Source organism: Amblyomma americanum, chromosome 4 (assembly GCF_052857255.1).
Source record: "Amblyomma americanum isolate KBUSLIRL-KWMA chromosome 4, ASM5285725v1, whole genome shotgun sequence".
NCBI lineage: Eukaryota > Metazoa > Arthropoda > Arachnida > Ixodida > Ixodidae > Amblyomma > Amblyomma americanum.
In genome coordinates, this window is record NC_135500.1 from 26,189,612 (window position 1) to 26,207,108 (window position 17,497).

A 17,497-nucleotide genomic window follows, 5' to 3' on the forward strand; every position below is an offset into this window, starting at 1 on the left:
GCCCTGGCTTTTAACACCTGTACCAGGGCATCCAATTCTGGCGTCTCCAGAGGGGTTATACAACTCAGCGCATAGCTCCATGCGATCCGTCGTGGAGCGCGCCATCGGCGTGTTGAAGAACCGCTTCCAGTGCCTGCAAAGGTACCGGAGGCTTCAATACGAGCCGGAGCGAGCGGCCTTCATAATCGGAGCATGTGCTGCGCTGCACAACCTGTTTGGATGACCCCCTGCCAGAAGAAGGAGACGTGGATGCCACTGACCTGGACGACAACGAGCCACCTCTGGCTGCAGTCCACACGCAAGGCGCTGCAGGCCGCCTTACCTACTTGCGGGGGAGAGCCGTGCGCAACGGTATTGTTGAGCTTTTTCGAAGAACCCGTCTCCAGAGGCTGACATACCTGCGCACGGTGCGTCGTCAGTTACGGCGGCAACTCCAGCGTCGCTAGCACTGAGCCCATCGACACCACCTCGCAGGGTAGCTGGCCAAGGTGTTCATTTGTGCAACACAGCAGCCACGGTTACTGTTGGTAGCGTCATCCCCTCGTGTCAGTGTACACTTGTGTGTGAGCAACTCTGCATTGTCGCTGTGCCCTTAGCCGCCGTCCGAAAAGGGCCGACTTTTATTTTTTTTTTGTTTCCTGTGTGTGCCTACAAGCTGCCAGCGCTGAAGAGGCGCAGCGTGCAAAACACCTGTTGGTGCACTGACAGCGCACCCGCTTGCGCACCTCCCTGTTCATTGGCGAGTTGGTCGCACAGACACTGTGCAGTCTCCTGCCTGAGTCGAAATTGGCATCGAAACAGCTCGTCTGGCAAGTCAAAACCGTCTTCGTGCACCCTCCTACGCCGTGTGTGTGCGTGTGCGTTCGTGTGTGTGTGTGTGTGTGTGTGTGTGTGTGTGTGTGTGTGTGTGTGTGTGTGTGTGTGTGTGTGTGTGTGTGTGTGTGTGTGTGTGTGTGTGTGTGTGTGTGTGTGTGTGTGTGTGTGTGTGTGTGTGTGTGTGTGTGTGTGTGTGTGTGTGTGTGTGTGTGTGTGTGTGTGTGTGTGTGTGTGTGTGTGTGTGTGTGTGTGTGTGTGTGTGTGTGTGTGTGTGTGTGTGTGTGTGTGAATAAAGAGTGTATTGTTAAAACAAAGCACCGAATGTTTGTGATGCTCACTGAAATGAGGAAGTCAATTTTTTTTTGCTCGATATGCATTCAAGGGCTGGAATGATTTCGATGGACATATTGTACTGTCAGGTGCTCTTTGTCGGTATTTCAGTTAAATTTCAAAGGTGTGCTTGCACCCTGTAATTTAGAATAAATAAAAAAGACACAACCAAAGAGGTCAACACACCTCATAGCACATCCTCTGCCGTGACGACATCACTGGGGAGAAGGGCCATCCTTGAAACTCACCCGGTCTGCCCACTAGCGTCATCGAGTTAGGGGACGCGCGGTGAGGTGTTTTGTCCTCTTTGGTTATGTCCTACGTTGAGGAGGGTTTTTATTTATTCCTAAATTACAGGGTGCAAGCACACCTTCCAAATTTAACTGAAATACCAACAAAGAGCACCTGTACACATCTCTTACACTAAAATATGCCCATACAGCTCATTTCAGGGTTCCTTTCATTATGCATTTTTTTAGCAGCATTTATCACAAGTGTTTTTATTTGAACAGATTGGTGCAAAATGCACTGCTTGCAATACCATGAATAAGTAACACCTTCACGTGTGGTACACAAATTGCAACACACAAACATGATAAACAAACATGACAAGACTAGTGGCCTATGTGTTAGCACAGCTTCTACGTCAGTTATGCAAACAGAAAACGCACTTCAGCACACGTCTTAAATCATGGTACACATCTAAAGCAATGCTCTATAAGTGTGTAATACATTTCGCCTGACTACAAAATGTTTATCACCCACAAAATACATGAATATCAATACGACGACGTGTGATGAAGTTCTGCGCAATGGCAAACCCTAGCAATTCTGAGAAGATCGACGCACAACGGAACGCATCATGAATATGGCTAGTTGTACTGTCAGAATGACTTTAACATGATAAAATTCTCATTCATCATCATCATCAGCCTGACTACACCTATTACAGGGCAAAGGCGTCTTCCATGTCTCTCTAATTAACCCTGTCCTTTGCCAGCTGCGTCCACAGTGTGCCCGCAAACTTCTCTCATCCGCCCCCCTAGCTTTGTTCCACCCCCCTGCTATGCTTGCCTTCTCTTGGAATACACTCCCTTACCCTTAAGGAGCAGCAGTTATCTTGCCTTCCAATTACATGCCCTGCCCAAGGGATATTGGTAAACTGCCATTCATGATCTGAGAGAACCGGCCATATCCGCTCCACCCCATTCTTATCCTCCGCCTAGTTTTTTCCGTCTCATGATCCGGATCAGGTGTCACTGCCAATTGTGAACTGCTGTTCCCTTGCTAGAACATTACTTTGGCTTGCTGCACGTTAATTTTTAGACCCATAGTTCTGCTCTCCCTAACTCGTTCATCACTTGAGTGACTCAGCAAGGCAATGTCATCAGCGAATCGAACACTATTTAGGTATTCTTCATTTATTCTTATTCCCAACTGTTCCCTATTAAGGCCTCGGAATACCTCCTGTAAACAGGCGGTGAATAGCATTGGCGAGATCGTGTTTCCTTGCTTGACGCCCTTCCTTATTGGAATTTTATTGCTGGCTTTGTGGAGGGCTATGGTAGCTGTGCAGTTCCTATATATATCTTCCAATATTTTGGCATCAGGTATGCTAAGCCCCATCGTGGCACCTCAGTGTTTGAAATATTCTGCTACCGATCTGGAGCAGGTTAACTGTCAGCCATGACGGTCACATTGCGATGGACAAGCAGTGCGCGTGTGCTGTGCAATGTGTAGACACGTTCAAGAACCCCGTTGTGTAAATTAACCCGGAGCCCTCCAAAAAACATTGACCCTATAAGCACGTGTGTCACATCGGGTCGTTAAAGCACACAATTAAGTGAATGCGCGAATGACGAAAATTAATGAACATATGAAAAACCGAACACTGACTAGATATAGCATACCTTGTGTGCCTTGCAGAAGGTAAAAGAGGTAACATCTAAAAACGAAATCAAAGTAAATAGTGCATATCACTCAGCTTGTGCGTCTTGCAAAAGGTTGCAAGGTACCATCACAAAAAATTGACACAACACTTCAGACTGATTATGTGCGGGAATGCGAAAGCACGTGCGTATGACATTACCTGGAACGCTGCAGCAGAGAAATGGTTGGTTGCAATTTTGACACGAATGTAGCAGGGAAAAGTTGCGCCATATTGAACTCAGGCAGTGGGGGTTGTATAAACTGTAGAAGAACTAAGGATTGGGCGAGTTGGTTGTGGTCCATCGCATTAAGTTGTAAGCTCAGCGCCTTCGTGTGTCTCGTCTCGTCCTCTGTGTGTGTTTTTAGCGCTGGTTCTTAATACGAGGGGTTGTATAAGGCGAATGTCATGTATAAGACCGTCAGGAAAGGCGGTCCTCAACTTACTTGCTGTGTGCGCCATGCGACCAGTTGATGACAGCAAAATTATCCTGACATGACTGGGATTTTCTATACCGTCTGCGAGTGCTCATAAATGCCGTCCAGGTTTCTCGTAATTGGACTAGCAATGCTTCCACATTGAAACACGAAACCAAAGTGGACAACGAATATTGCACAGCCTGTACACTTCACACAAGTTAAAAAGTACAATATGAAAAAAAACATTCATATATAAGCCCCCTGCACCTGGCAGGGATTTAAAAAAATATTGTGCACCTTGCAGAAGGGAAACAAATATATACATAACACCTGCACCTGGTAGGGGATTAAAAAGATATTCTGCACTTTGCAGAAGGGAAACAAATATATACATAAAACCTGCACCTGGCAGGGAATTAAAAAAAATATTGTGCACCTTGCAGAAAGGAAACAAATATATACATAAAGCCTGCACCTGGCAGGGAATTAAGAAAATATATTGTGCACCTTGCAGAAGGGAAACAAATATATACATAACGCTTGCACCTGGTAGGGAATTAAAAAATATTCTGCACCTTGCAAAAGGGAAAAAACAGAAAAAAAAAACAGGTAGAGAAGGACAAAAAAAGTCCCACCGAACAAGTTACTGCTGTGGCTGTAGCTGGTTTTGAAGGATACGCATTATCAAAGCCACCGCAAGCACGGCTTGTTCGGTGAGGCGCACAGAATCGGCCCTGGCTGCCTCTGCTGCCCGCGCCATCGCTGCACCAGTTTTTCTCAGGGCACCAGTGAGGTCCATCACCGCAGCAGTGATGCTGCGGACATCTCCTGCTGTCTGGCTGTGGTGCTGCACATAAAAGGAGCTTCATTTGAAACTTAACGGACATGGAGGGCTCGTGTCACATTAAAGATCACCTACTGAAATATGGACTATGTCCCTCAACACGCTGTCATATAAAGGCTAGGCAGTGGTTTCGAACTGTGAATGTAGATATAATGAATGTGACTGTGTAGATATAACAAGCTGCATGCAGCTGCTTCTACTTCACTAAATGTGGTGGGTGCTGTCTGCACATACCTTCAGAAGGCATGCGTGAAACACAGTGTCCTCAACATTGCGAGCTTCAAGAAGGTCATTGTTTCGCCGGGTCTCCACCAGCAGCTGGCGCACCTCCTCCGTCCGCGTGCTCCCATGCTGCTGATTCGGACGGCCCGGCACCACAGCTAGCTGCTCCTGTGTAGCTGTCAAAAGGAGAGTGTGACTGAATGTAGCACATTTGTCATATAGTGGTGCACGATGTGCAGTAACCTGACTGTCTGGTGCAATATCTCAGAAGGCTGTTGACATGCATACTGGGGAGCAGTACATAAAAGCATTCATAATCAGCGGTATGACAAAAACAGCATTGGCTCAATGTGCACATTTGTGTAACCATCGCAGACACCACAGTTTCCGTTGTAAGAGGAAAAAAGCTTGCACAAGGTACCAGTGGTGCATATGAAAGACACTTCTGTGGGTGGCCGCCGCGGTGGCTGAGGGGTTATGGCGCTCGGCTGCTGGCCCGAAAGACGCGGGTTCGATCCCGGCCGCGGCGGTCGAATTTCGATGGAGGCGAAATTCTAGAGGCCCGTGTACTGTGCTATGTCAGTGCACGTTAAAGAACCCCAGGAGGTAGAAACTCCCGGAGCCCTTCACTACGGCGTCTCTCATAGACTGAGTCGCTTTGGGACGTTAAACCCCCTTAAACCATAAACCAAACCCTCCTTTACCCCTTCCCTTAATGCGCGGTCGTCATGCGCTTCAGCTTGTTCGCGTCTCTTTTGCTTGTATGTTTGTTTTTTTGCATTTGCACCCTCGAGGCCGCGTCGCTAAAGCCCCAACTCGATGCACACATCCTAGGCGTACGGCGGAGCGCCTACGCGCCCAGCGCCGCGCCATGCCAAGCGTCGAAAAAAGTCATACACCTCCATGCACCCTGTGCTGGGGCGTTCTCCCTCTCGAGCCGACCAAAAGAATTTCAAGCGTGAAGTAAGGGGATTTGGGGGGGCGCTGAAAGGACAACTTAAACCGCGAAGAAACGTTCCAGGAACCTGGGATAGGTTCAAGCCATAAAGAAAAGAGTCCCCGAGAGCCCCCGCCGTCCTCCTATTGTTGTAAACCGGACCCCACTTCCGACGCGCGCGCAAGCGCGCGCGCTCAGGCGCGGATATCTGACATGGACAGATATCTGCCCCTGCTCGCGCCTGCGTGCGCGTCGCGCTTTGCGCATGCGCAGACAGGATCCAGCGTACGCCCGTGCGCGTAGGCGCTCCGCTGGTACTCGTAGGATGTGTCCATCGAGTTGGGGCTTAAGACGCCAGGCGTCTTGGGGGGAAACTTTTGTTTGCCTTTGGTTCGTGGTTCGCAGTCCCGTTCTGTAGAGTTGCACCCCCGAGCAGTCGTGGCCGAGAGGCCGCGCGCCTGCGCGGGGAGACTTCAATTTGTCTTTTGTTTGTCGGTCCGAGCGGAGGCCGGGTAAGGGCGCTTTCATACTTGTCCAAAAATCCGGCGAGCGAAGCGGATTCGCTCGCCGGGAAAACTTGGACCTGTTCTCATCTGTTGACGCCCGGGCGAGGCGGAACCGCCGCGCCGCTGCTGTTTCTCGCTTTTCCACACACTTCCCGGCCACCACGTCACCGCTCGCGGCGTACACAGATATGGTTAGAAAAGAGCATAAATCGATGCTGTCTGTGTACCATAACCGTATGCACGCTTGCGTTTGTAAACGCAAGCACATTCCCATTTTTAGTTGAGCGTATGCAGACTCGCAACGAAAAGCCCAGCCTAGTGGCGCCATCTGCTTGTCAGGACGGGAACTAGTACTGCCAACGAAACAGGCGCTCCTCGTAAGCCTAGTGGCGGCAGAATCGTCACTCAAAATATAAAAATAAAGCAAATTTATCACTTATACTTTTGTTTATAGGTGATGTGAGACGAAGCGATGTACCGGTGTCCGAATTATGGCCAGTGAAAGCGCTGAAAAAGGCCGCAATAACGACGAATTCATTCCGAGGCGAGGGGCCCTGCGTCGAAGGGCGCCGCCATGTTTCTCGCCGCGGCGGCGAACGCGGAAAATTTGTGTCCAGCCCGATCGCCCTCGCCGCGCTGCTTTCCGCCTGGCTCAGCGTCAAAAGCGGCCGAATCCGCTTCGCTCATCGGATTTTTGGACAAGTGTGAACGGGCCCTTAGGCGACACGGTGCGCGCGTTCATCACCCTGATTTCGATGTGTTTGTTAACGCGGGTCAACTCCGAGTTTGCGTCGAGAGAGCATGAGTGTTCCGGCTCTTGTTCTCGCACTGACATGGGATGCATCATGTGTCCTCATAGACGGCTCTTCGCATCATTTAGGGCACGGGTCTCCGAACGCCTTCGGCGAACCACACACCACGGGTTAGTTAGGTGGCTGGGTTTGCGCTTTTCTTTGCTGAACCTCGGAGCCACTGGTCGTAAATTTGCGCTTCTCCGCGGGAAAGGGTTTCCTGACATGGAGGACCGAGACCCAGACGCGTCGGCGTCCCAGCCCCGCCTGCGATACATCCATTCCCAGAAATCTGGGGGAAAGTGACGTTGAGAATGTGGGAGTGCCGAAAGAATGATTTCTTTTGGGAAGAAACCCTGTGACAGCCGCGAGCTCTGAGCGAGGCGGCAGTGGAGGCCGGAGCTCGGTAGGAGACGGACTTCCTCCCGCATGCTCGCTTTGGACGACGGACTGTCCTAAGTCCAAGGGCGGCCCAGCTCAGTTATTCTGTATCTATGCTGCTGTCATCATTTTAACTGGACTGTACTTTTTTATTGTTCTCATCAAGTGTGTAATTAAATCAGTTTTCTCAGTTAATCCGGCCAATTCGAGAGGTTTATTTGGCGAAGCAAGGGAAACGGGACCTACGAAGAAGAAGAGAGAGAAGAAAGCGAAGGAGAGCAAGAAAGAAGAAAAATCTTTACTGGCGCCGCCTACGACAGGATCACCGTTTTCTGTCAGACTTCGGTGACCTTCAAACCTTTCGAGAACGAAGACGACCGGGCCGATGGACCGTGCCTGAGAAACGTCTCCGCCGGAAGAGGACAGCACCAAAAGTCGTCCAGCATTGCGGCCAACGAACCTAGCCAGCGGTGCTGAACGCGTCAACGGAAAGGCAGATCAGTGCCTAGCGACCTACTTCGCAGCAGCTGGTCGACTCTTAGAGCAGCGGTCGACGGACGGAACAACCGGCTCTTTGTGTGTCAACGGATTGACACATCAGCGCTGACGGACTAGCGTTAAAGCAGCCGCAGAGTTTCAGCTCAACGGATCGAGCAGCGGTGCCATCATACCACAAGAGGAACATTGGCCGCTGACGGACTAGCGGTGCACTTTCACGGTTGCCGAGCCTCACATCAAGCGGCGGCAACGGAAAGCAACGAGAGCTACGGACGGCAAAGGACGGGGACTGTGCCTAAAATCGACCTGAGAGCGAGACGCAAGCGCATCAGACGCGGGTGTCGGGGACGACAGGGCATGCTACTCCTGTAGTAAGGTGGGTGGTTTTTCTGCTGGTCCTCGGAACCCACTGACGCGGAATTAAGGCGTCATGGCGAGTCACGGGCCTTTTGCATGATACTGCGTAGCGGTGCAGTTGTGGCAAAAATGAGTACGGACGAGACTGAGAGTCACACCACAGATTCGAGTATGGATCAAGTGCCGGGAACAGAAAATGCGACGGGAGCAGCGAAGGGGGCAGGTGATGCCGCAGATTTAAATGCGGCCATGCGGCGGCTGGAGATGGAGCTGGAGTTGAGTAAAACCACGCTACTTATCATGCGAGAAAGAACCCGGCAGTTGGAGCTGCAAGCCGGTTCACTACAGGGCTCGCAGGCGGGTGGGCGGCAGATGCGCAAAGAAACGTTAGCGTATTTCGCTAAACGTCTAAAGAGCTTGCTGACTCCCAATCCGACGGAACCAGAAGTGCCGGTATGGCTTGAGGGAGTCGAGGGCATTTTTCGCTCCTATGAGGTGCCGGACGAGGTTAACAGCCATTTACTTTTGCCTCAAGTAAGCGCAAGAATCCCGCACCTTTTCTCAAAAGTCGCTACCGAAGAGCTCGACAGCTACGATCGGGTCAAACAGACCATTGTGTCCGAGCTCCGACTGTCCCCAGGCGACTACCTCAGGCAGTTCCGTAGTGCCCCGTTAGGGCGAAACGAGACCTGGCTACACTTCGCGTCGCGCATTGAGAGCTACCATGCTTTTTACATGTCGGCGCGGGGAATTAAGACGCTCGAGGACCGAGTTTCCCTGAACGTGGCAGATCAGATGAAGCAGGCGTTGAGCTCCGAGGCATACAAATATGTCAAGCGAGAGGAAGGAGACAGCTGGGTGAAGCCTCACGAAATAGCGAAGCTAGTGGAGGCGTTCGAGGACGGTGGGGGTAAAGGCTCGGGAAAGAAGCAAATTTTGGCGGTCAAAAGCCTCTTTGCGGCCCACCAACCAGCACCTTTTCAAAAGTCGGTCCCAGCTTCCGGGAAAAGCCGCATGTTTCGAGGCCCTCGGCATGCTTTATTTGCAATGGCCCACATTTCGCCCGGCTGTGCCCTAAAAACCAGGGAAATGGGAACACGCCGAAGAAAAGCGTAAACAGGGTAGCTGAAGGCAAAGATAGCGCCGCTGACAGCTACGGAGACGTAGGTATAGATACACCCGGGCAGAGGGCTACCGTGGACGTTCAGTCCAGTGCGGGGCCCATGAATACGGAAGGACTGGCCTCTGTGGAGTACGTCGACTTGAGATGCGGCGAGGTGGTTCTCAGGGCGCTAATTGACACCGGCGCAAAAATAACGGTGATTAAAGAGGGCGCTATACCCAGTAACTTAGTGGGGGAGATCGGAAACGCCACGCTTGTTGCCGCATTTGGTGCTAGAGTGGTGGCGAGACAAGCTCGGGGGCCACTCAGCATAGCCGCAGGCCGGGATCGGCACGTTAGAGAGAGCGCGTCACTGCTGTGCGCCGTGACGAAGGAGCTGGCGTCCAAAGAAGCTGACTGCTTGCTCTCCGCCGAGGCTTGGCACATGCTAGAACAGGCGCGCAGCAACTCTTACGAGATCCCCGGCGAGAGAATGGAGGTGGCCGACGCACGGGCCGCAGCTAGCGGGGGGGAGGAGGAACCTCAGTCACCGGCAAACGCCGAGGCTGACCAGACGACGGAGGAGGTACTCGTGGCCGCGAGCGAGATGTGTCCCTAGGAAACAAGAGCGCATGAGAATGAGGTATTCCGCGATGCGCAGCGGTCGGACGAGAGTCTGACCGATGCCTGGCGACAGGGCAAAGCGGCCAGTCACAGGATGTTCGTGCGGGACGGGCTGCTCTATCACAAAGACAAAATCGCAGGCATACTCTATGAGCAGCTAGTGCTGCCGAGGGACAGGAGAAGGGAAGTAATAATTCTGGCGAATGAGTCCCCGTGGGGAAGGCACCTCGGGAAGAGGAAAACGGCAAACAGAATTAAGATGAGCTTCTACTGGCCAGGAGTCAATGCGGATGTCGACGAGCATTGTCGGTTTTGTCATGGGTGCCAAATGAGGTCCGACCGCCGAACAACAGACCGAGTCCCTATCGCACCACTCACGCGGCCTAGTTACTCCTTTCAGGTAGTGAACGTCGATGTGGTCGGACCTCCATCAGCAAGGGGGCACAAATACGCACTTTGCATCACTGACCTGCACACACGATGGCCAGAGGTCGTGTGCCTAACGGCGCTTACAATACGCAAAATGTGTGACGCGCTCCTCGAGATTTTCTCACGCACTGGCGTACCAGAGACGATATGCAGTGACCAGGGCACTAATTTTGCGGCGCAGATGACGCAATTGTTCTGTGAGAAAATCGGCAGCTCGCCGCGGTTCTCTACGGCGGAGCACCCCGAGAACAACGGTTCCATAGAAAACCGGAACCGCGTTTTCAAAAACATCCTGTATCATGTAATCGACAATGACAGGCGCAACTGGGACAAATGCATACGTTTCCTGCTCTGGGCATACCGGCAGGTGCCGCATGACACGACGGGAGTTTCTCCATTCCAAATGCTATACGGGAGACGCCCAACCGGACACCTGTCTATACTAAACAAAACATGAGCAGTAGAGGTAGATATTCCCAACACGCTGAGAGAACCGGCAGCTCGATACTTGGAGAAACTGCGGGGGCAGTTGCAATCGGCGGCTGAAGTGGCGGGTCTGACCGCCACCGAGAAGCAGGGGGCATACGCCACGCACTACAACCGCCGTGCGCGAGGAAAAACTTTCAACATCGGCGATGAGGTGATTTTGTTTCGCACGGACAGCCATGGAAAGCTCGACGCGAGATAGTGCGGCACCTATAAGGTCAGCTCGAAACACCGCCAAAATTCCTACGAAATAATAGTAGAAGGCGGCAAAAAGAGTGTTGTGCATGGCAACCATCTTCGACCCTATCATGCAAGAGTAGGCCACACAAGCGTTATTTTTGGTGAGGATACTGAGTTCGGAGAAATTGAGTGAGCTCCGCGGCCTGTAGAGCAGCTTAGTGGAGGTCTGCCCGCCAGCGCGACGCAGCATTTGACTGCAGCCAGAGATTGGCAGATACGCGAGCTGTTTGATTCATTTCCGTCTCATGCTCATACCATATATCCATAGAATTTCCCACAATTGAAAAAGATAGGCCATAGATACGACGTAAAGGTTCTTTTTTCCGCCCCCAGTAAGCTTTCTAGTATTTGTAATGTCCTGTTTAAGAAGCGAGAGTCATGTGAAAAGAAGCATGATTATCATTACGTCCAATGCGCCACCAACGTCGTGTATCGAATTCCGTTAACCTGTGGTTGCGTATATATCGGACAAACGGGAAAGTGCGTCAACGAGAGACTGCGGGAGCATGAGAGGACAATAAAAAAAATGAAAGACGCCGCCTACCAGAGCATACTGTGGATCATGGTTGCAAGCCGATATTTACCAATACCACGATTCTGGCCCATGCTAAGACCAAACTTCGGAGAGAAATAATTGAGGCTGTTCATATTGCTAACACCGGTGACGAATGCTTTAGTACTGCTTCAGTTCTGCTCGACAAAGAGATAACATTCTTAGATGGACATGCGTAACTTCGATGCCCTCTAGGTTGCTTTACTTCGGTAAAACTCGGTGCTGTTATCTCTGTGACTTAATGTGTTTAGCGTTTCACACTCGCTTTTTTGACACTGCTTTTGCAACGAGGATAGTTACCCGTTGACATGTATCACTTTTGTGTGACTGCTTTTGTTATGGCTTTTTTGACACTGCTTTGCTAAGATATCTCATATTCCCCGCGTTCATTGTTCATCTCATGATTCTTCAGTTTCTCTTTTTTGGTTTTATGTTTTGATTGTTATGGAGTATCATATCAGTTTGACAGAATATCTGGTTGTACCCTTGGCGGCGGCTTGCTGGTATTAACAGCTTCCTCTGCCTTCTTGGTGAACACATTCTCTGGTGCGAGAACAAAGAATCTCTCTTTGTCCGAAAGGAGAGGCCTCAAGCCTTCAGCTGCCAAGTAGTTGATCAATCCCTTCATACGTCTTGACGCCTTTTTGCCCTTGTAGTTGCAGACGACTTCTGAGCACTCACTGACACACCTCTGTCTCCTTCGGGTACGCAGACACAGTCCGCGCGAGCGCTACGTTCTCGAGAGGTCGTAAGGCTGCCTCAAAGCAGAACTTGGGACGAAGCTCTAGAGTGCGTCGGTGACGATTTTCAATCTCACCGTTGCCAAGAAGACAAACCCTTCCTCTCGTTGTTGAAGCTTTCTTCCTAGTGGGTAACGTAGGCCGCACGGTGTTCTACAAAAACTCGGTTACGCAGTCCGCAGTCTTGGACCAGTCCGCGTAAAGCCGGAGTTGGTGTTGCTCATTCCTTGCATGCCCGCGGTGGACGCGAAGGCAAACCCTGTAGAAACGGGCCTGTCTCCACCACTCAGAGCAAAGGATACGGCACAACCGTCTTGTGTGCCCAGGGAGGGCTACAGCCAACCGCACGAAATTTGGACGTCGGAAGGGATGTGGAGGATCTATTTTACTCCCTACCCCACGCTCATTTGTTGAAGAACGTCAAGGAATGTATTGTCAACGATAACGACGAAACGAGCTTCATTGCCAACTGTGGCACTTCCGTGGAATGTTTTCTTGAACCTTTGTCCTTTTACTTACATTCGACCTTCGTTGGATGGGGTGAAAAAGTTTTCGTCCAACGGTCTGGTGTGTGTATTCGGTCTCGAGTCGCCCCTGTGTTGAGTGACATTTTCCTCAGCAGGTTGGACATAAGACTGAAAGAAGATCTTAAGGCCTTCGCTGTGAAAGTGTTTCGCTATGTAGATGATTTTTTAGTGTTTCTGAACGATGGGTCGCCAAGGAGTGATACCAATATCATTAAGATTTTCAAAGAGAGGATCTAGGGTCTGGGTTTCACGTTTGAATTACCAGACTCGGGTTTTATTCGGTTTCTTGACTTCAAAGTCATCAGCCATGAAACAGGAACGTGTTGGGAATATAACCCTAGAACAGCTAAGCCGCACCTAAGTTACAATTCAGAGCACTCAAAATTAGTCAAGGCGGGGATAGCGACTTCGTGTCTCAAGGCTTCATTGCGTAAATCGTGCTCCCACAGGGTTGAGACTAGCTTCCAGGGCCAGGTTCAGAGGCTTAGGGACGCTGGTTTTCCTTATGTGGCTCTAGCTCAAATATCAGAAAGAATATTGACTAGGGGCGATAGTCTCGCAAAATAAAAAGGAAAGGCGGCGCGCTAACAAGATTAGTCGGGATTCCGTACCTACAAGGACTGTCACACCGGTTGAAGAAGGTAGGGGCAAGATACGGGGTAAAAGTAGTTTTCACAGCTACGAATAAGCTGAGCAGAGTCTGCAGTGCAGTAAGAAAGAAGCTTGAGGGCCGGGATGACCGATGGAAGATCAGATGCACAGTTACACATAAAAAACCGCTCGTCGACTGCGACACTGGAGTGGTTTATTCTATCCCGCTTTCCTGTGGCAAGATGCACATCGGCCACACAGGCCGCTGTATAAACGAGCGGCTGTTTGAACATCGAAGGTCAGTAAAAAGGGCAGTTTCGTCGAACCTTGCTGTGCACTGCCGAAAACGTAAAGACTGTTTCCCCCATTTGGGCAGGACAAATATCTTGTTTAAACAGTCACCCAGACCAGACCTGCAGGGAGTTAGTAGAAGCATTTCTGATAAGGCAGGAGTCTGAATCTTGTGTCGCTTCGCCATTCATCAATCTGGTGGAAAATGAGAATCACGCTCTAGGGGAATGTGTGGCGACAGGGTGATAGCTGGGTGCATGTCATGGGTTAAGGTTGCTGTTGTGCTTCGTTAAAATGAGGCGATTAACATCCCACTGCGTGCACGTACGGTTGACGGACTATCGCAATTTTTTGTTCTGGATTTTTTGTTTTTTCGGTTATTATTTTGGTGCCTATATATCTAACCTTTCTAAAATAAAAGTTCAGTTGTTAGAAAAGCGCTCGTGTCGTCTCATGTTTCTTCCTCTTGTCCTGTGTTTCGCGCTGCTTAAAGATGAATGGTCTTGTTTGTTCCGGTGCAGGGCTGGGTTGATGTCGAAAGTGGGCGAGATCTCTTGGTCAGGCGAATCTGCTGCGGAGGGGTCCGACAGGGCGAAGGAGTCTCGTACGTCGGATATTTCGTCGAAGAAAGCAATCGCCGTTCCTGTGTTAATGGTCCGGTATTCTTCGCTGAAGTTAGCCAGCAGTACTTCGGCCTGGCCATTGCGGAAATGTGTGATGCTGATTCCTCGGTCTAGAAGCAACTGTGTGTTGCCCTCGATGATGACTTCAGCGTTAATGGCTTTCGTGGCGCCTACGGTCACGATAACGCTAGAACGTGGTGGGACGCTCACTTCTTCCTCCAGGATACTCAGGGCAACGTGATTTTCCCGAGATTTCATCGAAGCGATGGCTTCGTCCGTCGAAAGCGTGATCAGCTTGGGTCGCAGGTCTATGATCGCCTGATGCTCCTTAAGGAAATCCATACCCAAGATCACTTTGCGTGAGCATTGCGGTAGCACAAAACAAAGGTCGCAGGATAGGTATGTCCTTTGACAGTCACTCGCGCTGTGCATCGTCCTGGTGGCGCAATGAGGTGGCCCCCTGTGGTGCGAATTTGTGGGCCGTCCCAAGCCGTTGTGACTTTTCTTAGCTGCGCAGCGAACGTTCCATTCATCACCAAGTAATCGGCTCCTGTATAGAAGAGCGGTAACTTTCCGGCCGTCGATAGTGACTTCTAAGTCGGATGTCCTGGCTCCTGCATTGCATGGCGCTCTCGACGTCGGGTCACGGCTTCGTCGCGTATGCGAGTCGCCGGTGGGGCGTGTGGTCGAGGCTCTTTTGGGTGGCGGCGTCGTTTTCAAGGCAGCCTGCGTCGTGGTCGGGGTTCTCATTGTGTGCGGCGTCGGTGCAGCGAGTGTCGGTTCTTCATGCGGTGTCGCGGGTGCAGCGTCTTCATGAGGCGTGGTCGGTGGAGGATCTTCGGCGTTTCGCTCGTGAGCATCCTCACCTCCAGAGGTTGCTGCCTTTAGCTTCCCCTACGGGGGCTGGGAGACCCCTCGTACCGCGGCTGCGTAGCTGCGGCGTGGCGACGCAAAGCGCGAGTTTGACGGCGATGGTGAGCGCGAAAAACGGTTCGGCATGTACTCCTCTCGACGAAGGTACTCGGCGATTTCCAGCGGACGTTATCCGAAGCGTGGTCGTGGGGCGTTAACGGCAAATCCTCGAAGACGGTCGGTATGGGCAATGACGAAGAATATGGCCGGCCTCACCCCAATGGAAGCACAACGGCCGGTTGTCGGAATTCCTCCAGGTGTCGCATTTCTTGGGGTTTGAGCGTCGGCCATAGGCTGGGCGGTCGGGGGCTGGGAGGCGGCGTTGTGGAACAAGTGGCTCATCTCGAGGAGGACGTAGGGGTTGTCGGTGGGGCTGAGCAGTCCTTACTGCAGCGGTGTAGGTCATGGCCTGGGGTTCTGTGGCCGTCGGGGTGCCAAGTGCCTGTTGCACTTCTTCCCGTACCACATCCATCAGAGTTTCTGCTTGTGGCTGTGGAGAGGATGGCTGTAATCGGCGTAGCTCCTCTCGGACGATTTCGCGGATAACTTCCCGCAAGCTGTCGTTGGTGGTGGCCGTCGTGTCCGAACGGATTGCACAGACAGAGGAAGGGCGATTGTACTGCCGAGCTCGGACGTCGAGGGTCTTCTCAATCGTGCAGGCTTCTTGCATGAATTCTTCGACTGTTTTTGGCGGCTGGCGGACGAGGCTGCCAAAGAGTTGTTCTTTTACGCCGCGCAATAAAAACTAAACTTTCTTTTCCTCGGTCATCTCGGTGTCGGCGCGGCGAAATAGGCGCTTCATCTCCTCGATGTAACCGCGGACGGGCTCATTCGGAAGCTGGATCCTGGACTCGAGGAGTCGTTCGGCTCTTTCTTTCCTCACGACACTGGTGAATACCTTGAATAGTTCTCTCTTGAATAGCTCCCATGTCGTAAGGGACGACTCGTGGTTTTCGTACCACGTGCGTGCGGAGCCATCCAGTGAGAAGAACACGTGTTCAATTTTTGCCACATCATCCCACTTGTTGAATGACGCCACGCGCTCAAATTGATCCAACCATTCTTCAGGGTCTTCGCCTAGGGATCCATTGAAAGTTGGCGGCACCCGTGGCTGCTATAGTATGATCGGTGTCGACATCTTCGGCGAGGTTGCGGTGCTCGTAGAAGCGTCTTTTCGCTGTATGGTGCGGTCCGGCAGTTTCCCGAACTCAGGCTCCTCTCCCTGGAGACGTCGGCTGGCTCGCTAAGCTGCTGGCTCGTCCTCGGGTGCGAATCGCAGAGGGCTGGCTTCACGACTTGAAGGAGGCGTCCGGAACATGGAAGGCTACCCCGCACCTCCGCCAGATGTCACGTAGTGGTGACGGCAGTCGAAGCAGCGATGAAGACGGACGAAAGGGTCTTCTAAAAGAACTGTTTATTGGCTGACTTGCACCCAAAATGGACTGAATCACTCGGCGGTGGCGAAGCGACAAGCGTGCTCGGCAGTCGTCGAACAGAATGCCGGCCGCTCAAGGCAGATTTAAAGTGGTGGCGAAGGCTGGGCCGAAAAGTGGTTTAGCGCGACTGCAGCACAACCAGAGGATGGGGGGCAAAACACTCATATAAAGAAATGATAAAGCTACAAAATTGGAATGTAATCTGCCAATAGAAAAGAAAAAAATATATTAGCACCTTGTATTATGAAAGAGGTAAGTCATTTTATTAAAACCTGGCAAATTTTGTATTTTTTCAACACTCTTGACCTGCCCCCTATTCATGAGCGTGCGGTGCATTACAGTGCGTCTTTGCAGGCCTTGTTTCGATACCCGGCTAACCCGGCCACAGTGGCGATTTCTTATCGCCAGCTGTCTGCGGTGGCGCGCCTGGTAAAGCGTATAAATTTAGCTCGCCGGTCTCAAAATGCTCCTTTTGCGAAGTTTTCGTCGTCCTTGCACGTCGCTTCTTTGCCACCGTTCGGTAAGATTTGCACCCCGCTGCACCGCTGCGGCAGTTTTCTCGGTTTTGTCGTTTCCTTCGGCGTGCGGCCAGTGCGAAGTCTTTTTCTGTCTTTGCACGCTTCGCGCTCTTCTTTTGAAGCGCTTAGCGCTTCATTTCAAGATGAGCTTGCGGCATGTGAAGAAACGATGCTCCGTGGTACACCAAGGCGGTACACTGCGACAGCGTGGATAGTACCATTGGTGTCACGCTACACCGATTCCCGCTGGACTTTCACAGGTGTGTCGTCTGCTCTAGGTATGCGCGATAGCTTCGATATGGTTTCGCCGGGCTGTTCGCTCGTGTTTCATAGCTGTAACCCGTTCGTGCGTACTTGGCTTCATGTCTTTTTCAATGTATGGTATTTGCTCCTACGT

At 51.5% G+C, this 17,497-nt stretch overlaps 1 long non-coding RNA gene across 1 annotated transcript in view; it reads right to left on the reverse strand.

Moving 5' to 3' along the window:
• Positions 1-17,497, reverse strand: part of LOC144127843 (uncharacterized) — a 42,353-nt gene that overhangs the window by 14,345 nt on the left and 10,511 nt on the right. The window contains exon 2 of the long non-coding RNA XR_013313583.1: positions 4,571-4,734. This is a non-coding gene — a long non-coding RNA (uncharacterized LOC144127843). The remainder of the gene's footprint in view (positions 1-4,570; positions 4,735-17,497) is intronic.